Raw genomic sequence first — 23,861 nt, forward strand, 5'->3', positions numbered from 1 at the left:
GGATCTTAATTTTATGTTATAGAAACTAGCACTTGCTCCATTTTAACCAGCTAATTTGACTGACTTGAGGTTCTTCACATAGAAACTAGTTTTACAGATTGTTCTGTCCTCTGCAGTAAGGGTATCTGAGTTGCAAACTCTTGTTATGAGTCAACCCTATCTCAGTTTGCATAGGGACAGAATTTCTTTGAGAACTAATTCTTCTTTAATGCCTAAAGTAGTATCTAAATTTACTTTAAGTCAAACTATCACTTTGTTTTCTTTTCTGAGCCTAAAATGAGGGAGAAAGAATACTCCGTACCTTGGATGTCCAGAGACAACTCAGCTACTGTCTTGACAGAACTAAATCTTTAAGGTATTCAGCTCAATTGTTCATTTCTTGTGAAGGTAAGAAGAAGGGGCAACCTGTGTCAAAACAGAGTTTCCAAATGGTTATCTAAGGCTATTATATTTTGATCTGATGTTGTCCTTTCCATCCATTCTTGAATGGATGTGTCTTTAGATCTGATTTTGGCCACATCATACTTTTATATCCACAACTCAAGCTCCTTGCTTTACCCACAATCCTTCTCCTAGCAGCAGCATTACCTCAGATTTAATTTCTGCTCATTTAGTTCAGACATGATTCACTAATTCTGGCTTACCTCAACTAAGATGCCTTTTTGTTTTACATTTTTGGATGCTATTTTTGGTTATTCTCTTTCTCTTTGAGTCTATCTTCTGTTATATCTTATTTTTCTAACCCCCTCCAAAAAATCTTTGTACTTGCCTGTTAACCATTGGTTGCATTTTTCTCACCGTTCTCTTTCCAAGCTTTCCTTTAGGATATTATTAATAATACCATCGTTGGTAGTCTATATTATAAAGATTTTTTGTTCCATTATAATGCTGTTGTTAATACCATTGTTGGTAGTCCTTTGCTGTCTGATTGTGTTCTGTAGCTTTTTGGTTTCTGTTATGGCGGATAAGCCTTCAGGCTTTAAGAAATGTGTGGCATGTAGCCACAAACTCCCCAAGTCAGACACTCATGAAAAGTGTGTCTACTGCTTAAGAACTGCACAATTGGAAGAAGACTGCTCAGTTTGTACAGCCTTTGGGAATAGGACTGTTAATGAGTGATGGAAAAAAATAGTTTTAAAGGGCCTTTTCCCTGCATCTGTGGGATATTCTTCTGCTTCTGGAGTCTACCCTTCTGGTAAAAAAAAAAACACCAGATAAGCTTAGATGGGAGAAGAGTGATAAGTCTAAGGAAAAGGGCAAATAAATGATGAAGTGATCCCCTGACCACTCTCCTTCTTTAGCTCTGGCTACCAAAAGACCAAAATCTTCAGATCCTACCACTCCTTTGGATCAGTCCTTGAGGAGATCCAGAACTCCACCTTTACTGGAGCAAAGGTTTTAACAAAGACCAAGCTCCCCTAGACTGTGTTCTCCCTTTCTGTGAGAGAGACCTACTCAAAGATCATCTATGCCACCTTCCTCTTCTTCCTCCTTGAGATCAATTAAGTCTACCAGGAACTTAAAAGAGACTAATGTGGACTGAATGAAGAGGAAGATGTTCATATTGATCACTGCTGCAGTAGCCTTAGCTATATGGGTTATATCCTGCCAAGGATATAACAGCTGGCTAGCTTCCTATGCTTCAGGGCACCTTCCATGTACCCAAGTTGTCAAGCAGCTCAAGTTGAGTTGACTGAAAGACAAGTTTGGGCACAAAACCTTTCAGAGCTTTACTACTGCTGAAGAATATACCCCTCTGAGGCTTTTGATGATCGATGGTTGGCTTGTGCTTTATTTAGCTGGGCAGATAAGATCCCTTTGGGGTAAAAAAACTTTCATCTTCTTATTTTTAGTGATGTTTTATTAATTTACTGTTCAGGAAAGTTATTTTAAAGCTAGGAGCATTGAGTTTTAATGGACTGTCACAAGACTATAACATACTTTTAAATGGACAGAAATAAGCACTCAGTTATTTAACTGATGACTATTTTATGTGGAAAAACTGTGTTTATTTTAAGGTGGTGGGGCTACCATAGTGTTTGAAAGTGCTTTTTATTGTTTTTCTGTTAAAACAAGATAACATTTGTGGACTGGTTGCTTTACTGATATTATAGCTTGTTTTCTCCAGGATATAGGCACCATTTTTAGTCTGATCATGGAACAGTTCGTCACTCCCAAGGTTCGTCCTTCTTCCAGCCACAAAAAGAAAGAGTTGAGCAAAAGCAGACAGCTTCTGCCATGACAGCAGGCTAGCAGTTTGCCACAGTGGTAGATAGGTAACTCTGCTGTAGCCATTTGTTGTATTTCACTCCACTTGTCTTTTACCCCAGATCCCTCTGGTGTAGCACCTACTATGGACTGAGGGCTAGCCATGTCCTCTGCAGCTGTTGGGGTTCCCTCAATCCTGCGAGAGGGAACAGGGAATGTTTCCCTGTTGTATCAGAATTCTGTGCCCATCCCTGAGGAAACAACAGCTGCCATTAGTAACATGGTTGGCTCCATTTTTTTTGTCAAAAAGAAACAGAAAACCAAGCATGTATCTACTCCTCTTCAAATTTCTTTGAAGAGGAGTAGTTTATTGAGACTGGTTCAGTGTTTCCTTTAGGCTATTGATCGTTCTTGCAGAGTAGTTTCTGGTAAAACAAATAGGGATGCCTCCTTTCCTGAAGAGATTCAAGATTCTTAATCTGAACAGGATAATATAGGGATGGAGTCAGGGATTTGTCCTCAGATTTCTGATTCAGAATCAGAGGAGAGCTCACTTTATGATTCTCTCTGTGGGGGTTTTCTTTGTCTGAGACTGTTGATAAAATGGCCAAGTGTTTTTAGTGTGAAACACTGAGGTTTCTCAGTCCCTCAAAAAATACTATGAGTTGTTTACAGGAGGAATTTCCAGAACCTACACCAATTGCTCCTGTCCTGTCTGTTTTAGGAATGTATGACTTTCTGCCTGCAATTTTCCTGATAGTTAGCCAGCTGTCTCTAAAATGGCAGACAGAATGTATAAAGTTCCTTGGTCTTTTAAATTTTTATACACTATCTTAAAGTTGACCAGTCAGCTATAGCCTTAGTTGACCCCTTTGCTTCTAAGCAATTAAGTTAATTCCAATCCTACTCTTTCTAATAAGGATGGGAAATTATTGATTGGTATGGGAAAAAAGTGTATACTTCTGCAACTTTGATTTCAGAATTTTTTTTCAGATTTTTAAATTGTCTGTCTCATATGTTAAAGTTTATTTTGATATATTGTGAAAGTATGAGGAATGTTTTATCCACAGTTTCTACTTGTGAAGAAAAATCTGCTTTAAATAACTTAGTTTCTTCTCTTGCACAGGTCACTACTCCTTGTTTGTAGTGTGCACATAATTCTGTTGGTACTCCTTCCAGGACTGTGACCACTGGTATGGTTTTTAATAAGATTTGCTTGGCTAGATTCTCAGACCCTTCCAGATGATGTTAAAATGAGATGTTAAATTCTCCATTGTGTATAAATTTAGTGTCTGGCCCCTCTGCTGCAGAGGGGATCAAAAAGTGTGATGAAAGGGGATAATCTCATCCTGGGAATCTCTTAAGATTTTTCAACCCTCTTTTTCCAAATTGTGCAATGCATTTTCTTTCTCCTCATCCAGTTTTGGGGAAAAAAACATAATAAGTCTCAACAGAATTCAGGTAAACCGATATTTCAGAAAAAGTGGTAAGGAGAATCCAAAAATAAGTCTCAAACTTTCCAAAACCAAGGACACTCCAACAAGTCTGAATAACTATTCAAGAGACCTTGTGACCCCCCTCCACTCCTGCCCTATTTCTCTGTCAAAAAGTCTGAATCTTCATTTTTCTGTTTGTTAGCAGGTTGTTTCAGACAAATAGGTTCTGAAAAATCATTCATCAGGGTTACAGATGGTAGTGGGAGGAAATTCCTCCTTTCCAGGAGATCATTCTTCATCTTGCAAATCTGACTGCTTTGTTTCCACCTGTTCTTCATCACATGTTGTCCCAAGGAGTGATATAACCAGGTCCTTCTTTCCAGGCAGGGAAGGGGTTTTATTCAAGGATGTTTCTAGTCCCAAAGAAAGAAAACACTTGAAGGCCAGATTTGATGTTGTAAATCTTTGTTCTTTCATTACAGTTAGGACCTCGGTTCCATCCTTGGAACTGATATGGCCGTTTCCCAGCTCGCGTAAGCCAAAAACTCTCAGCTAAGACCTACCCATAATGCCCCTCTCCTAGTTACTCCAGATCTCATTTGCCACGTTCCTAGTCAGACGTGCTAGCCATCTCTCTCAAAGCTAAGTAGAAAATTGTTAATTTTAAGACAGTTTCTCTTCAAAATTATTTAATTTTTAGTCAAGTTAGCCTTTTCTTACTGTCGCATATAACCTAAGCCTATTTCCTACCCTTTTCCTTGGTAATTTAATTTTTTACCTTTATTGGTACTGTCCCTCCCTCTCTCCTGTCTTTGACAGGCCTTTCCTTTCTACTAGTGGCATTTTTTAAAATAACATCACTGGTATTTTCTACCTTATTTTTTCTATAGGATAGGCTTGTTGCCTTACTATGTCAGGCAAAGCTAAGTTGGGATTTAAACAGTGTGACAAGTGTGGTCATAAGATGCCTAACTCAGATACACATGTTCGTTGTGTCTACTGTTTGGGCATGGATCATATTAGAGCTGACTGACATTTGTGCTAGTTTTAGTAATTGTACACTAGCAGAACGTAATAATAAACTTATCTTGAAAGGTTTGCTCAAGAAACCTTTTTCGGAGGCTCTATCTGGGTCGGAGTTCTCACCCCCTCCAAAAAACAAAAAACATAAGGTAAAACAGATTACTTAAGGCACCTTTTTTGGAAGCTCTATCTGGGTCAGAGGTTTCACCCCCTCCAAAGACCATAAAACATAAGGAGAAACGGATTACTCAAGGCACTTTTTTTTTTTTTGGAGGCACCTTTTCCGGAGGCTGTATCTGGGTCGGAGGTCTCACCCCCTCCAAAGACCATAGAACATAAGGAAAAATGGATTATTCAAGGCACCTTTTTATCAGAGGCTCTATCTGGGTTGGAGGTCTCACCCCCTCCAAAGACCAAAAAACATAAGGAAAAACATATTACTCAAGACACCTTTTTCAGAGGCTCTATCTGGGTGGGAGGTCTCACCCCCTCCAAAGACAAAAAAAAATAAGGAAAAACAGATTACTCAAGGCACCCTTTTCAGAGGCTCTATCTGGGTCGGAGGTCTCCCCCCTCCAAAGACCAAAAAACATAAGGATAAATGGAGTCACTTGGTTCCTGCATCTCCATCAGTTACGGAACCGAGTTGGCTCCGTGCTTCCTCTGCACAGACCTCTTCGGCACCAGGCTTTGTGTCTTCTCCCTCGGTGCCGTCCATGATATTCACCCCTATTTTGGCTTTGACTTTGACACCACTGACTTCAGTACTGTCCTTGGATCCGACATTGGCTCCGATGACTGTACCTTCTTTGGCACCATTCCCAGCCATGGTGCCAACAATTTCTTCGGCTCCATCAGCTCCAAAACTCAAATAACTGCCAAGGAAAAGTTACCTCTGGTGCATACTGTCTCGGTTCCGACAGCAATGTTTTCCCTGTCGGCACCAGCCACCTTTGCTGCATCGGCTCCAGTTGAACTGATGCTATCCAGAAGCAGTGCTTGGACAATCCGTACCTTGGTATCTAGCCCGGCACCTATTTTCTTGCTGGTGCTGTCTATGTCCATGGCTCTGATGGCTTCCAGTTCTCTTGCTCCTCTCCCAACCCTTTATTTCGGGACCTGGGCATGGGAGTCACAAGAACCCTCTTTGAAGGAAACCCCTTCTCCGGAGTCCTCCTCAGAAGATCCTACTGGGGAACCATCCTGGAAGAAATGGTGCAAGAGGAAGCACCTTGATTCACCGGAGGAATCTATCACCGAAGACACTGATTGTGATGAGGGGGAAGGGTTCCCAAGGTCTCCCCCAGATGATATCTCATTTGGAGACATTCTCAAAATCCTCAGTCAGTGGGCAGATTGGAAGTCCTATAACCCTTCTTCCGAGGAATCAGTTTTCCTGCAGGCCTTCCATGTCTGGCCATCTACTTCTTGGTTGACCCCACCGGCAGATGTTCTTGTTAAACTCATTGTGCAGCATGCCTGGAAGGCCCCAGACAATGTAGAACCTGTCCTTCGGAGGCCAGACAAAAATTTTATCTACACCTGAAGACCAGCCTCACTGGTGCTAGCACTTGACAGTTGATTCTATGGTCATGGTGGTGGCCACCAAGAGGGAACTGGCAGAAGATAGTTCTGCCATCTATCTTCCAAACAGAGAGTCCCGTACCATGGGCAGACTAGGGAAATGAACCTATGCTTTAGTGACATTTGGCATTCAGTTGCTGAACTATCTGGCACACTTTACTCGTCTCCAAAGAGATCTAATTTCTGAAACATCTTCCTCTTTGGTGGGGTACTGTCTGATAAGGTGCGTGATACTGTTGCCTCACAGCTAGCTACCCTTGAATCCATCTCAAACCCCTCGATGCATTTGATATCTCACTCCATCGAGGGGGCAGCTTGAGCTGCCGCATCAGGCGTTGTCATGAGACATAATGCTTGGATGCAGTTGTGTGACTTCGCAGACCCCTTTAAATCTTTCTTCGTCAATGCACCTGTCACCAAATCTGCACTTTTTGGACCCAAATTATGAGACACACATATAGTGAGAAAGACAGAAAGACCTTGTCTGCTGTGGGCATATGCCTTTCCAACCCCCAGAGGTGCTACTCCAGGAACCAGAGGGGAGGAAAAATGTGATTCAAGAAATCCCAAGGACCTTTTCGTGACACTTGTGGTGAACAACCCCCCTGGGGCAGAGGGGGAAACTCATATGGAAGACATCCCTTTCTGGACATCCCTTTCTTTGTTCATTCATTACTTCCCTCCCTCCTTCCCCCTGCCTGGACTCCTGGTGTACTTTAGGAACTCCTGGTTAGGGTATTTGCTCAGACAAAGCCTCCTACTATCTTTTCTATTACTACATCTTTTATCTAGGATGGGCAAACTTGATCTGGAGTAACTAGGAGAGAGGCATTGTGGGTAGGTCTTAGCTGAGAATTTTTGGCTTGTGCGAGCTGGGAAATGGCCGTATCGGTTCCAAGGATGGAAGCAAGGTCCTAACTGTAATGAATGAACAAAGATCTACAACACAGATGGAACTTTATGGTAAGATATAACTTATTTTTATGTATCTTTCTTCCATAAACTTGTTTGTGACAGTGTCTAAAGTCAAAAATATGTCACTTCATAACCTGTTGCCTCTTCTCCCCCTTTCAAATTTCCTGGGAAAACTAGACTTTAAAGATACTTATCATCACATTCCTATTTATTCAAACTTCAGGAATTTCTTAAGGTCTTGTGTGTCTGGATTACATTATTTGTTCCCTACCTTACCATGTGGACTATCTACTACACCAAGAATTTTCACAAAGTGTATATCTCCATTAATAGGTCTTTGCAGGCTACAGGGTATCTGCATTTTTCCATATTTAGATGAATTGCTTATCTTTGGAGAGTCTTTTTCAAAATGTCAGGAATATCTCTCTTGAGTTAGAGATTTCTTGCACAAATGGGATCCCAAGACACCATTCAAATGCATTTCTCAACTCCCTCACACAAGATGATATTTCTGGAATGTGAACTAGACATCTCAGTTAAAAGAGTTTTCTTCCATAGGAAAACATAGATTTATTTCTAAAGTTTTCCACTCATATTTCAGTCACTGTGAGGGAATACCTCAGGATTTTGGTACTCATGGCATCTATGAGTCTCAAGATAACCCTGTCAAGACTCCATATGAGAAAGATACAATGGTATCTGAAATCTCTTTGGTCCCAGAATCAACACCCTTTATCTTTTCAAATCCCAGTACAAGGGTTTGTCACAAGAGAAATCTCTTGGTAGAGAAAACAATATTCGTAAATCAAGGTCTCCCTTTCTTCCAGGGTTAAGAATGCTTGCAGTGAGTTCAGTTTCATGTTTAGACTCCTACCGTTTAGCAGCATGACCTTTAATTAATTTACGTTTTGTTGACATTTTTATGGTGGTAGTATCAACCTCGTGACCCTTCCTAAAAAAAGCACTATGGGGAGGCAAGGGTCTTTGCCAAAAGGCTGAAGGCCAAGTGAGACAGATGCAGGCCACCTCTAGCAAACCATTGTGGTCTGTCGATCATATCTTCCCAGTCTGTCAGGTACTGAAGGTGGAACATCCACCGATCTGAGAAATTATAGACCCATCAGCCTAACTAGCCTGATCTACAAAGCCATGGAATGGTTTACCATGGACCTCATTAACAGATACACTGGCAACCTTCAAACACTCAACCCCACACAGTTTGGCTTTGTTAAGGGGAGGTCATGCCTGTTAAATCTAGTTGACCTATTTGAGACAATCACCAAAGCCATGGACGAGGGGAAGACTGTGAACACCACCTACCTTGACCTGGCTAAAGCCTTTGACACAATTCCCCACTTTGGCATGATAGATAAACTCTCTCAACTAGGCATCAATCCATATGTTACCAGATGGGTAGCAAACTGGCTCACTGATAGAACCCACCTAATAAAAATAGGGGAAGCCACCTCAAGCAGTAGACCCATAATAAGCAGACTAACCCAGGGATCAGTCTTGGGGCCTCTGTTATTCGGGATATACTTCTCTGAGGTGCAGACCAAAATGACTCAGCTATGGCTGACCAAGTTTGCAGATGTCTGCAACCTGGGAGCAGTCATCAATTTCCCAAATGATGTGGACGTCCTCCAAGAGAGTCTCACCCATACAAATGACTGGTGCCAGAAACATGGTCTCAAGCTGAATGCCAAAAAATGTATCATCATCCCCTTTGGGGAGAGTGACATCCCCTCATATTATCACATTAATAACAATGTCCTAAGCACGCAATCATTAATGAGGGATTTTGGCACCCAGGTTGATAGCAACCTGACATTTGACCACCATGTTGCTTCTGTTGTACTGAAAGTTTTCCACATTGCCCACCTCATAAGTAAGAGTATCTCATCCAGGGACAAAGAGGTCATAACATCCCTGTGTTCTTCCCAATTATTGAGTACAACTCCCCCTTCAGCATGTACCTCGCAAAGCACATGCAGCAACTGGAGAGACCACAGAGGTTCCTCACCAGAATCCAGGGCCTCAAACATCTACCCTACACAGATAGGCTAAAAGCCCTGCCCTCTACTCAGTTTCATACAGATTCTTCAGATGTGACCTCTGTCTGGCATACAAAGCAATCTCAGACCCTGCCTTGATGGGACTGCTGCATATCTGCAAGTAAATCTCCACTCGAGTAACCCATATGCACAACCTCAACCTGGTCTGTGGTATCTGCAGTACTTGTTGATGGGACAGATTTTTGTCCCAGAGGCTACCCCCATCTGTGGAATAGACTCCCTCTCCATGTCAATCAGAGTACCTCATTATCCCTTTTTAAGTGCAACCTGGATAACTGGATGAGAAACAGAAAATACACCTCTGGGATTCCACCTGTGTTCCGTCTGGACAGGGGCTTTGGATGCTGACTTGTCTAAGCATGGGCTAAACTCTTGGTTAGGCTTATAAGGGCTTCAAGGCCAATAGCCTAGTAACTTACTATGATCCTACGATCTTAATGTGGCTGATTTTAGATTCATCATCATCATCATCAGCTCCATTTTTTCCATTTTTCTACATGGGGTTGTGGTATTGTGTTAACTATTGCCAATTCTCTCGATTTAGTGCCACACTCCTGCCTTCTTCAACACTCATGCCTGACTGTCACAGATCTTCTTTCACACAATCCATCCACCTCTTTGCTTGGCATCCTCGCTTCCTTTTACCTTCTTCCTGTCTGTCTCAAATCTTCCTCACTAGACTGTCTTCTGCTTTTCTACACATGTGCCCAAACCACCGTAATCTGTTATCTTTGATCTTTTCTGCAATTGGAGCTACTTTGGCTTCTGCTCTTATGTCCTCATTTCTTCATCTGTCCCACAGTGTGCATGCTACCACCTTTCTCAGGCACTTCATTTCCATCACCTCTAGCTTCTTCAACTGTTCTGCCTTTACTGCCCAGGTTTCTGTACCATACAGTAGTACTGGTTGCACCACTGTCTTGTACACCTTACTTTTCAGCTTCTTTGGCATTCTTCTGTCATAGACTACACCTGACACTTTATGCCAGTTGTCTGCAGTCCCTCTGATTCTAGCTTTGACCTCTTCATTCAGACTACCCTTCTTCTCAACTATCACTCCCAGATAAATTTGCTGCCATTACCACCATCCTGACTGTGCTTAATTTCATCCCATGTGCCTTCAGATTTGTGTTCCATTCTCCTATCCTTTGCTGAAGTTCTAGCTCAGAATCTGCCTGTACTGCCACATCGTCTGCATACAGCAGCTTTGTTGATCCGTCCCCTCCAACCTGTTTGCTAATGTAGTCCATCACCATTATGAACAGCAGTGGGCTCAGAGCTGAACCCTGATGTACACCCACTCCCACTGGGAACCCCTCTGTGAGGCTGAACACTGTTTGTATTTGAGTCATTGGGTCCTTGTACATAGCCTGCACTAATTCTACCAATGTTTCTGGGACTTCAAACCACCGCAATACTGCCCAACATTCTTGGAACAATTGTCGTATGCTTTCTCCAAGTCTTGGAATGCCCAGTTGGACTCTCTCCTCATCTCTAGCTTCATCTCAAGTATCTGTCTCAATGCAAACATCAGATCAGTTGTGCTGCATCCTGATCTGAATCTAAACTGCTCATCTCCTATCTTACATTCTACTACTCTGCGTATCCGTTTATCAGTTACTCTCTCCAACCTTAATGTGATAGGAGTTTGATGCCTCTGTACTACCCACAGTTATGGATGTCCCCTTTGTTCTTGTACACTGGCATGAATATGCTTATTCTCCAGTCATTTAGGACATGCCTTTCTCTCCACACTGCTATTAGTACCCTCAGGAGCCATTTCTCCCATATCTCACCTAGCAATATCTGCTATGACCTCATATGAGCCTGCTGCTTTCCCTGACGTCATCTTCCTTAGTGCTGTTCTTACTTCTTCTAGGGTAGGCTCCTCTTCTCTCATTGTAGGCTGTTTCTGGGGCAGTGCAACTTCTGTGGGGTTTTCTTCATTCAGATGCTGCTGGAAATACTCCTTCCATCTGCCTATGTCCTCTGGACTGGTGAGCAGGTTGTTGCTGGGATCCCTTATGAATGGTGTCTGACTATCTTCTTTATCTTTCTGTCTGTGCCTTGCAACCTGATATAGTTTCTTTGTGCCCCTTACTGAGTCACTTTCTAGAAGGTGGTACAGTGCCTCCGATGCCCTATTCTTTGCTATTGCAACTTCTTTCTTAGCTTCTTTGTTAGCCAAGCAGTAGTCCTTCCTAGCCTGCTCAGTCTTTTCTATCTCCCACTTCTTCCTGCACTCTTTCTGATGACTTCCCAGACTTCTGCATTCTACCACCAGCTTTCCATATGTACCTTATTTCCATACCTGGCTCAGCCACATATCTTTTCTATAGTCCTAACAAGTGCTGTTTCTAGGCACTGGCATTCTTCTTCAGCTCCACCTATTTTCTCCTCTTCTTGGCGAGCTAGAGCCTGGAGTAATTCCTTGAACTGTTGTACTTTCTCTCCAGTCAACTTCCAGGTCTTCAGCCTGGTATCTGTTGATCTTAGATCTTAGAGCCTTCTCTGACCACTGCTTGCAGCTGATTATGGCAACTAGTGGTTTATGCTGTGGGCCAACTGTTTCACTGGGGATGACTTTGCAATCATCAGTGCCTTTTCCTTACTAGGAAGAAGTCTACCCGAGTTGATGTTGACTACTCTTGTATGTGATCTTGTGACTGTCTCTCTTTCTGAACCATGTGTTGGCTACTATCAAGCCATTTGCCAGCAGAAGTCTAGCATGACTTCTCCTTCTTTATTCCTGTTGCCCCACCCATGTGGACCCAGACAGTCCTCATATCCTGTTCTGTCTGTCCCGATATGTGCATTCAAGTCATCCATTATCAACACAAATTCGTGTTGTCCTGCTTTATCTAGTAGGTTCTGCAATGGCTGTCTGAATGCACTCTTTTCCTCACTATCACAACCCTGCTGTGGAGCATAGGCTAAGATTATGAATACTGCCCTATCATTACACTGGAGTCTGACTGCCATGAGTCTGTTGTTAATTCTGATGATATCCTTTACTGCCTTTTGAAGCCTCTTCCTACACCATTTCTAGCCTGCCCTCCACCTGAGTAGTAGCCTCTAGATCCCAAGCCAAGTGGCTTTGTTGCACTGCCGTTCCATCTCATCTGTATCCATATCATCATTTCATCCACTTCCAAGCTATGTCTTGTCAATGAACCTACATTAAGCATAGCAATTCTCAGTTCTGGCAGGTTGGTTGGTTTTACATCCAGCTTTTGCTCAACAGACCTATCCCAGGTAGCCCAGGCTGGGAAACTGGACAGCTAGTAGCTTATTGACCCAGGGCTGCTGGGCTTTATGGCATGCACACTCTGGCCAATAGGGGTGCATATACCCCTTCCACCATTTTTGGCAACATTAGTCAACATGACCGAATCACCTAGAGCCATATTTTGCACCGTCGAGTGGCTAGCCCTGCCACAGCACACAGTCTGTGATCCGTGTTCTCCTATCTTGAGGATACTGCGCACCACAATAGATGCTTAAAGTGATGGGTCTGTACAACTCTTCCTCCTATAGAGCTCCACAGCTCCAATCATTGGTGAGTTTGAGATGGAAACACTCAACATGTTTTTTTGGACATGGGAGAAATCCCACAGAGACACAGGGAGAACATGTAAACTCCAAGCAGGCATTGATCAGAGGTCAGGATTGAACCTTGTACCTTGTGCATTGGAGGCAAAGACCTTAACCACTAAGCCATCTGGTCTCTGGCCATCTGGCTGATTTCAGATTCTTAACATGGAAAACACTTTCATTGATTGCTTGGACCTGTGCAAGAAGGGTATCGAGTTGCAAACTCTTATGATGAGTCAGTCCAACCTCATTTTCCACAAGGACAGGGTTTGTTAGACAACTAATCCTTCTTTTATGCCTAAAGTGGCATACAAATTTACTCAAGGTCAAACTATCCATCTTCCCATTTTCTTTCCTGAACATAAAAATGAGGGAGAAAGGATACTCCATTCCTCTGATCTCCACAAACAACTCAGGTACTGTCTTGACAAAACTAAATCTTTCAGATCATTGGATCAATTGTTCATTTCTTGTGAAAGAATGGACAGCTGATGTCAAAGCAGACTATTTCCAAAAGGTTGTCTAAGACTATTACCTTTTCTTATACTCATCATGACTAAATTATTCCAAGTAGGCTCAAGGCACACTCTGCCCGGACCTTGGCTCTTCCGTGGCTTTTTGGAAAGGTTTGGATACTAGAATTATTCTAGAAGCTGTTACTTCATCCTCATTGTATACTTTTACAGAGTGCTATAAGCTGGATTCCTTCTCTAGGTCTAGATCATGCTTTGCTAGGACCATTCTGTAGGGGCTCTTAGACCCTTCTCCTTCCACCTCCCAAATATTGTTAGCTATGATAATCTACCCATATAGCTAATGATATTGCAGCAGTGATTAATATGAAAAACAGAGTACAGTTGTGTAAGTTGAACTTACCATAACAGTAGATGTTTGAATGATCACTGCTGCATTAGCCACTCAATTCCTCCATCCGTCTTGTTTTTGGTGTGCTTTTTATGCTAGGGTGTGGGAATTTATTTTTTTTTTATTCCTAGCATTGTCCTGTTAGGGATTAGCCTTCTTCTCTCTCCTGACAGGAAAACTCTGAAAGGCTTTGGGCCCAAAGTTGTCTTTTAGTCAAGTCAAAGCTGATTGACAGTTTGGGCACATGGAAGTTGCCATGAATCTTTGGAAGCTGGCTGGCTGTTATATCCTTGGAAGGATGTAATCCATATAGCTAAGGCTACTACAGTGATTATTCAAACATCTACTGCTATGGTAAGTTCAACTTACACAACTGTACTTTCCTAAGGACCCAAATTCAGCTTGGGGATATCCACATCGTCTCTGGACCTGTGAGGTTTCGACCTTCTCCCTCACCTATAGCTGCTCCTACCCTGATCTGCTCCATGATTTCAGAGATTCAGGATCTGAGATGTCACCCAGAGTCATCCATGTTGAATCCAAGAATGTTGTCTTCCTCAACTTCGGCTTCTGATCTGATTCCCCTGGCTCTGACTATTTCGGATATTAAAGGATCTCAGAGCTGCAGCTTTCGTGTCAGATTGGGGGAGGGCTTTGACTTGGAGCATTGGAGCTTGGTAGAGCAAGGTAGAGGAGGTTCCATTGATCATTTTGATGTGGTCACTTTAGTGCCTACTGGTGTGGTCTCCAATTCTCCCTTGGCTTCTACATTTTAGGCCTTAAAGAGAGCCTTCCCAGTGTCTGTGAATGAACTTTTCTCCCCCTCTTGGATCCTCCTACCCCACAGTGAACAGCTCTGGGTCCTGTGCCTTCACACTCTATCCTGTCAGGAAAGCTGGTTCCTATTAGCCTTGAGGCTGTATCTACTCATTATACCCTACAGTCTTCCAGAACATCCTACCCATGGAGGTCCCTCAGAAACACATGTGTAAAGGGAGACACATTGACTCTCTCAAGGAGTCACTCATGGAAGACAATGATTTTGATAAAGGGGAGGGGTTCCCCAGATCACCGCTTGAAGAAGTCTCATTCAGCAAGATCCTCAAACATTTGAGACAGAAAGAAGATTAGTCTTCCAGAGCCCTTTCCCAGGAGGAATTAGAGTTCTTTGAGCTTTTGCAATTGGCTCATCTACTTCCTGGGTGGTCCCACAAGCTAATGAGATAGTAGACCGCATTTCTTGGTGGGCATGGAAGGAGACACATTTTACGAACAGAAACCTTTTAAAACCTTACCTTAGTACCTTGTAGCTCCTCAGAATGGCTCTCACTGAGTAACAACTCTGTGATTGATGCCAGCGTAGTAGCAGCAGCAGTCACTAAAAAAGAGTTCACTGAGGAGAAATCATCTGTCTGTCACCCTAACAGCAAATCTAAGGCTTTGGATAAATTTGTGAAGCAGATTTATGCTTTAGCTACTTCTTCCCCAAAGGTTGCTGAATTACTTGGTACACACAACTAGGTTTCAGAAAGATCTGACTAAGGAGCTTTCCAAATCTGTCTCAGGGTCCATGTCTGTAGAGGGCAAGAAGTCAATGGACTCACAAGTGTACACCTTAAGGTCCCTATTGAATTCCTCCATGCATCTGATCTCCAATGCTATGGAGAGTGTTTTGTGAGCTGCAGGTTCTGGCATAACCAGAAGAAGGTATGCCTGGATACTCTTGTGTAATTTTACACAGCCTTTTAAGATGTCCTATATAAATTCCCCCTTTGATGGGTTGACTTTCTTCCAACCCAAGGTCAAAGACACACTTTCCTGAAGTGAACAGGATGGAATAACTCTTTCTGTTGTCAGTATATGCTTTTCTACCTCCCATAGGACCTTCTCTAGAAACCAGAAAAGGGGTAAGAAACTGGGGTTGAGGAAATCCCAGGAGATTTCACAACACACTTCTGAAGCTAGACCCCTCTGAGGCAGGGGGGATGTTAATGGTAGACATCACCCATGTGGCAGAGGAGTCCTGCAGAACCAAGGCCCAGGGGTCCATTCTATGAGAGGCCTTTTCAGCACTCCTGAATGGTTGCCCAACGGCTGCACTCTGGAGGCAATCAGGGAGCACTTATTTCTGCATCAAAAATCTGGACATCCATCACCTCAGATATCTGGTTGCACTCAGCTGCCAAGTTTGCCACACTTATTCAAATGTTGACAGTTCAGTACTTATCTGTTCAGCCTGTATTCTTTCAGAACTTCAAGAGCTAACCCAGGATTCTTTTTCTTGTACAGAAGCTTAACTGAAAACCTCCCATGGTCAACTTAATCCTTAAAAAAAGTGGGCAGCTAGATTATGTAGGTGTTGAGCACTCCTATCTTCCTGTTTCCAAGACCACCAAAATCACACTCTGATAATTGAACACCCTTTGCTCTCATAACACTGAAATTGAACTAGTCAAACAGACTATTAGGCATAATAGTCGATTATGCATTAATACCTGCCCTCCACATTCAATCTGCTATTAAAAAGAACATAAAAAACTTGGCCATTTGTATACTTGTATAAAACCAAGCCTTCTCTTGCAGACAATGGCAGAAAAAGCCCTATTTTCTGCCTAACTACTTCATACTATCTTGTATGCTTGTCTTATATTCAGAAACGTGCAGACTTCTCAAAAAAACTTAGCTTGAGCAATGCTTAATAAAGTAGCAAAATTCACTGCTAAATTCCCATTCATGACCTTTCACTGATTGGTTCTAAGGCACCTTAACTGGTTGGAGCTACTGAATTACATGTCTTCTCTCAGTTAAAAGCAACCACTAAATCACAGAATACAGCTGATGATGCTGTTTACTCAAACTATGTCTCCAAAATGTGGAACAACATTCCTTTTACAATGAGACTCACAAAAAGCTTTCAAAAGTTTAAAAACTCACCTCAACCATATTGACAATGTGCAGTCTGTGTCAGTGCACATTATCACCTTGTTCATTTCATATCTATTTCTCTTGTACCTGTTGCAATGACCTAATTCTATCATCCTCTTATTTCATGTCTTAGTCACACATGTTCACCGATGTTTGGATACACTCACTCAAATTAAATAAACAACAAAGATTTTAGCTATGTGCATGCAGTGATGGCTGGTGACTTCAAATCAAAGGGGGGCTGCAGGAGACAGGTGAATGGGTGGGGTCAATGGGAAGGGGTGTGGCCAACTAGAAAGGGGAGACGCTATGCTCAAAAACCACAAAAACTGTAACTTTAATTAAATATGCTGCTCTGGGTGCCAAACCGTCATTATGAGAGTCCAATTAAGACAAAATGAAGTGTAGAAGAAAAAAATATTTGGATGCATTGGCTGCATGACAGCTTACTTAATAGCTAGATGGAAACAAAAACGTGGTGAGGCATGCAAAAAATAAATTACTTTTTAAATACATTACTGGAATGCCAGTCAAAATCAAGTATAAGAAAAACAAGCAGCACTCAACTCAAACCACTTCTCCTTGCACTGCAGTTCTAATTATAATTTATATTCAGCTTTATTAAAGTACCAAGTAACATGCTGTAAGTATCAAGCTCTGTGATACCCCCACATGTAAAAATGTTTCTTATCCAAAAAAGACCTGCTGCCTGACAACTATCTACTTGTTTCATGGGGAAAGCATGATCAAAGTAAAAAATTAATAGCAAACAAGAAAAAAGCTCAAGTTACATTGCTTAAAGGATTACTGCACAGGTAATGGACCACACATGATAGATTGGCATTCTGTTTGGTTTACAGGTAAAGCCTACAAAGATGACTGCAAGTCTCCAACAAATGTAATGAGCTTCTTAAAATAATGTAATCCTGTCCTTTATTACAAATACTGTCATATGCATTTCAATATCCAAGGCTTATACATTATCTAGTTATGTAGGTATTCTCTGCATGGCAACAACAGAAAGGCTTTCAGTGTTGGCAATTCTTTAACAGTATGCTTATTAAAGCTTACTTGCAGCTTACAATCTCAGACAAGCTTACCTGATGGTCATTAAAGCATTCCTAGTTAAACACAGAGCAACAGGCACTTTCTGAGTAATAATAAGCATAAATCAGCAGTATAAAATATGACAGAAACCAGAACATTCTGCAAAATCAAGGACAGAATAAAAGTAGCACTTGTGTCTACCTTGGATGGGGGGGATACTCTGCACATTTACACTGCATAACTGCTCCTTGCCTTGCTTGGACACATCCAGAGTCACTACATGGGGGAGTGGGGTGCAACAAGTATGTCACAATTTGAAATGTCTCTGGCTGACTGTGATGGCCCTGACACATTTGTCATACCTCTCAACTTCAGAACAAGAAATATGGACAGAGCCATACATAGAAGTGGGACAAAGCCTCAAAAATGAGGACAATGTTTAAATATTGCTCTTATAAACTTAGAAAGATAATAGAATAGTAGGTCTTGCATTAGTATGCATTTTCTGAAAGGTACGAAATCTGAAACTCAAATATATGTCATTATTTTCTAACTTCAGTCTTTAATGATTTGCCACTAATTTGCCAAAAAAACACAATTTTATGAAAAATGGACCAAAAATGTGAAACAAAAATATAAAATAGCCACACAATACAACTGGGAACCTGTCAAAGATGAGACATTTTTTTAATATTAATACTGCTAACTTGAGTAGCTGACAAAATAAAAGAATCTACATGCATTTCTGAAATAAAAGTAATCTATAACTCTGATTATTAGTTATTTCTTAATTGTAAGCCCTTCACGTTTTCTTCCAAAATTGCCATTTTGTGGCGGGATTATTAGGGGAAGAGCAACATTTTGAGCCAAAATCGGGGACAGTTGAGAGGTTTGGATATGCCTAAATCTATAAAGCAATTTATTTGCACGTACCTCTCAACTTGTTAATGCAGGAAATCTGGACAAGGCCAAATATACTGGGGGAACATATAAACAGTACTATAAATTGTTGTATAAACTGAGACAATTGATAGAGTAGCAGGTCTTGCTTTAGCTTGCATTTTTCTGAAGGTTATGAAGTCTGGAACTCAGTGTCTGTCATTATTTAGTGACTTATTTCCTAAATTATTTGCCAGAAAACCACACATTTTATGAGAAACAAACCAAAAATAAGAAGCAAAAATCTATTAATTCTGTGAAAATCTGGATAGTTGAGGGGTATAGTTCAGCCGGGGCTGTCTTTGAGTTTGCCACCCTTCCCCCTCGCAAAATCATGGTCGAATGGAGGCTCCCCCCTGCAGCCTTTACAATGAACCATTACTTGGCTATTTCACCCCATTTAGCATAAATACTAATGTGCATACTGCTTTACTTCTACGATGATTTGGACTTCATTTGAAAGTTTTATTTTGCATTTTACAGCACAAACACTAAGACATCTGCTAAATAAAGCAATGCAATCTCACAATAAAAACAGACTTAGCATTAAAACTTCTCTGCCCTTGAAACTCACATTCATTGAAACAGCATAGAAACCCAAATTCAAAGAAAATACATTTTGCCAGTGGCAGATAAAGATTAACTTTGGGCTGTTTTCAAATCATAGGCCCCTTGGACATGAAACATACACATGGTCTTTGATACACCTTCCTGACTTTACAATATAGTACAGTTATTAGAGGGTGTTTGAAATTTGTTTTGAACATTTTTCCAGTAAACAATGAAACAATATGCATGCACCAATAATGACAAAATTGCCCAATTCAGAACATTTTTCCAGTAAACGATGAAACAAAATGCATGCAACAATAATGACAAAACTGCCCAGTTCAGAACATTTCTATCATAAAAGTCTACTCAAACTTCTACAGCCCACCAGTATCAGTAAATATGCACCATCAAAAGGCAAATAAAAAAGAAGATGCGTCACCAAAGGCAGTGCACATCAAAATATAAAACTCCAAAAACAAATGCTTCTGCTACCAGTTCCACTTAAAAACACTTAAACTTGAAAACTTTAATAAAATATACAATGATAAGATAAAATAAAATAAACACACTGGCTCATAAACCGGATAAGCGCTTTTGGTTAAAGTTTTCTAGTTTTAAGTGTTTTTAAGTGGAATTGGTGGCAGAACCATTTGTTTTTGGAGATAAATATGCACAATCTCTGAAGAAGTAAAAGTCATCTAAATAAATCCACATTAAAGAAATCTGTAACTAATGAAGAGGTTGCTGCTAGCAAACAACTTTATATTTCATTGTTTCATCTACAAATAAAGTGCCTGTTGCCCTTGAGGAATAAATTGCCTAAGTTGCATTAAAAAAACGATAAGCTAGTAATATTGCAATAGGGAATGGATGGCAAACTGATAACAGGTTCATAGTTACTAGGTATCTTCACCAAAAAGGACTGCAGCATCCACCCCCTTTACAATACAGTACAGTATCAGCAATACATCTACTTACTGTGGGAGTAGAACCCACAGCCTTCTGCATCAAAAGTAAGCACACTACCTATTGTGCTATTAACAACATGAGCAGACATGGCATAAGCAGCACTAAACTTTTGTTCCCCTGCAGCTCTCAGCTTCTTGTAAAATCTACTTGACACTCAGCTGCATCTCTGAACTTTGCAGCACAAGAAATCTGGAAAAATCCAAAATTTAGGGGGGGGGGCAAAAGACCAAAAAACAAGGACACATTTTAAACATTGCTTGTATAATGTTGGAAAGTTGTTAGAATAAAATGCTATGTTACCACCATACATTTCACTGCCAAGTATTGAACCCAGGAACCTGTGCAAAACAGTCAGAACAACATACCACTATGCCAAATCATCTGTTTTATGAAAGAAAGGAAGACTGAAACTTAAATGGCTACCATTTAGTGAATTCAGTTCTCACCATAGCTGTCAACATCTTAGCACAAAACACCTGAACAAAGCCAGTAATGGGGGAATACAGCCCCCTAACATTTTCAGTAAATTCAGTTATCACCATAGCTCTCAACCTTGGCACAAAATACCTGGACCAAGCCAATAATGGAGGAATACAGTCCAAAAAATAGGGACAAATATCCATTGAGGACACCAGAGCAAACCCACAGAAGACATGCAGACTCCACACAGATGGCACCCCAACCAAGAATCAAACCAGACAATCTGTAACTGTCAGGCAACAATGCTACCACTGCACCAGTGGCTGTATTAAGTAACAAAAATACAGAAACCACAGATTTTATGAGGAACAGAACAGAACAAATATGAGGCAAAAATTTGCAAATGTTTTACAAATGGTGGTGGGTAGGGAATTCAGGCTCTTGCCAGTTGGGCCCAAGGTACAGGGTCCAAGCCTTATTCTGTACCCACCACCATGTAGTAACTGGGGCATTACACACACACACACACACACACACACACACACACATACACACCCTAACTTCTGATCATCTGTAGTGGCCTGCCTGATTCTGTCCTCTGCAAGCTAAGTCCTCTGTAGCAGCCCAATCACCTCCATAACTGTCCTGCTTAGCAGCCTGATCACCTTCATAAATGCAAGCTAAGTCCTCTGTAGCAGCCCAATCACCTCCATAACTGCAAGCTAAGTCCTCCGTAGCAGCCCGATCACCTTCATAACAGGCTGTGCAGGCTGTTCTGGGTTTCCCCGCGAGATGTGAGTAGGCTGGAGCCTCCAGCCTACGGGTGATGCAGTCTGATGTGCTTCCGGTCTGTGTGATCGTCATCGCACAGACCTCTGGGCTGGCAGAGCAGAGTTCCCTTCCTTCCCTATCTGGACTGCCTAACTGAGCAGTCTGGAGTTCAGGAAGTAAGCAAGCATGCATGTGTGCGTGGAGTTCTCTTCCTTCCCTATCTGGACTGCCTAACTGATTAGTCTGGAGTTCAGGAAGTAAGCACGCATGTGTGAGTTCTGAGACTCTTGTGAATTTTTATTTTTTTTTATTTTCATTTTCTACAGTGGGGGGACGCAATTATTTTTCTTTTTACAGGTGGGGGGCTGCAGTCCTGCAGTCCTATAGCACGAGCCACACCTGGGTGTCTGATGTACACAGGTACTCCTTATTTCTAGTTCTTTCAAACTACACTCTTTTACTCATCTGTGTTAATGTATAGACAAACAAACATTGGGCAAAATGGAGGAAAACTAAAAACCCTATAGACCAACAAAAATTCAGACAACTACGAAATGAAACTAAAAAAGCTATATTATCTGACAAAAATAACTACTACCTGCAATCCCAACAAGCTAATCAAAACAAGCCACAGAAATTCTGGTCTAGTATCAACCAACTACTCCATCCAGGACAATCCGCTACTCCCAACCCTCAAAACACTGAAGGCAAAACACCGATGAATATAGCTAACGCTTTTAATACCTTTTTTACTGATGCTATACAAACACTAGCTAGTCAACTATCACCAAATAACTTCACTCTACCTTCCAATGAATCAACCTCACCCCTTACATTTCACTTTCAACCCATACCAACATCCTATATTCAAACCCTTCTACAGAAACTGAAACCATGCTCCCCCTCAGCAGACCAACTACCTGCTGAATTCCTACAACTATCCGCCAAAGCCATTGACTATCCTATTTCTATCCTAATCAATAGAACTATTACTGAAAGTTATATCCCAAGTTTATGGAAAATTTCCCATATTATCCCCCTCCACAAGGGAGGTCAATCCACTGAACTCTCCAATTACCGCCCCATTGCCCTCCTCTCACCTCTGGCAAAAATCATGGAAAAAAGCATTCACAGACAATTACTTGACCATCTAACAAAAAATAACTTACTAGCCAACTGTCAGCATGGTTTTAGACCTTCACATAGCACTACTACTGCCCTTCTTTCCTTCACAGATTGTATCAACAAAAAACGTAATCTAAACAAACTCTCTTCAGCCCTATTTATTGATCTGTCTAAAGCTTTTGACATGGTAAATCACCAAATTCTCATCAAAATACTAAAATCCCTGTCACTTGATACATCCTCCATAAAATGGTTCCAGTCCTACCTTGATAAAAGAAAACAGGCCGTACTTTGGCACAAATCCCTCTCTACTCACCTGCCCGTCAACCCGGGTGTCCCTCAAGGCTCCATCCTTGGACCTCTACTCTTTTCCATATTCATCAATGACCTTCACCTGGCAATCCCCCAAGCTACATGCATACAATATGCGGATGACTCTACACTGATATGCTTAGCCCCCTCTTCTCCAGAACTTTTCTATCTTACCCAACAAGTATTTAACACAGTTGAGCAATGGTTCACACATAGATGCCTTCTCCTAAACCCCAAAAAGACTAAACTCCTCCTTTTCTCTCTTACTAAAAAGTCCCTCCCAATGGACTTCTCAGTAAACTATACCAATAAAACTATTATACACCCTGAACCAACCACAAAACTATTAGGTGTCACCATTGACAATAATTTGAACTTTGACATCCACATTAACAACACTATAAAAGCAGTCAACAAAAATCTAGGCTCGCTCTATAGGATAAAATCCTTTCTCCTACCTTCAGCTCGAACCACTATAGCACACACTCATCTAATATCCTCTCTTCTTTATGCCTCTCCTATTTTTACTAACATATCTAAAAATAATCTTAGCAAATTGGAAATGTCCTACAATAACATTACTAGATTTGCTACAGGCAACCCTTTTAGAACCCATCACTGCCTTAATTTAAAGCAACTAGGATGGCTCGAACTTCAAAATCTAATTAAATTCCATCAACTAACTATAGTCCATAACACTCTTTACAAACCTTCCAAAACGCCTATTCTTTCCACACTAATCACTCCGTATAAAAACCTGGAATCCTTAAGGTCTTCTCAGAAACTTCTAATACATACTGCTAAAACAAACAATAAGGCTGGTGACTCCCTTTTCTCTAACATAGTTGGAAAAGCCTGGAATCTCCTACCAAATGAACTCTCCACACTTCCATCACTATCCTGCTTCAAAAATAATTTGAAATTGTTCCTCAAAACTCACTGGTTATGCCCCTGCTCCAAACCTGACTAGTCTATATGTGTCTCGAAATTTTCTTTTTTCTCTTATTACCCTGTCTACTCACACACAGCAACTCCTCCTTATCCAACTAATTTACTAAACTATCTCTAACATACCTTGATTGTATTTCCATTCCTTTGTTAT

The sequence above is a fragment of the Protopterus annectens genome, chromosome 8.part0, assembly GCF_019279795.1.
Source record: "Protopterus annectens isolate FY-2018-M chromosome 8.part0, PAN1.0, whole genome shotgun sequence".
NCBI classification, from domain to species: domain Eukaryota; kingdom Metazoa; phylum Chordata; order Ceratodontiformes; family Protopteridae; genus Protopterus; species Protopterus annectens.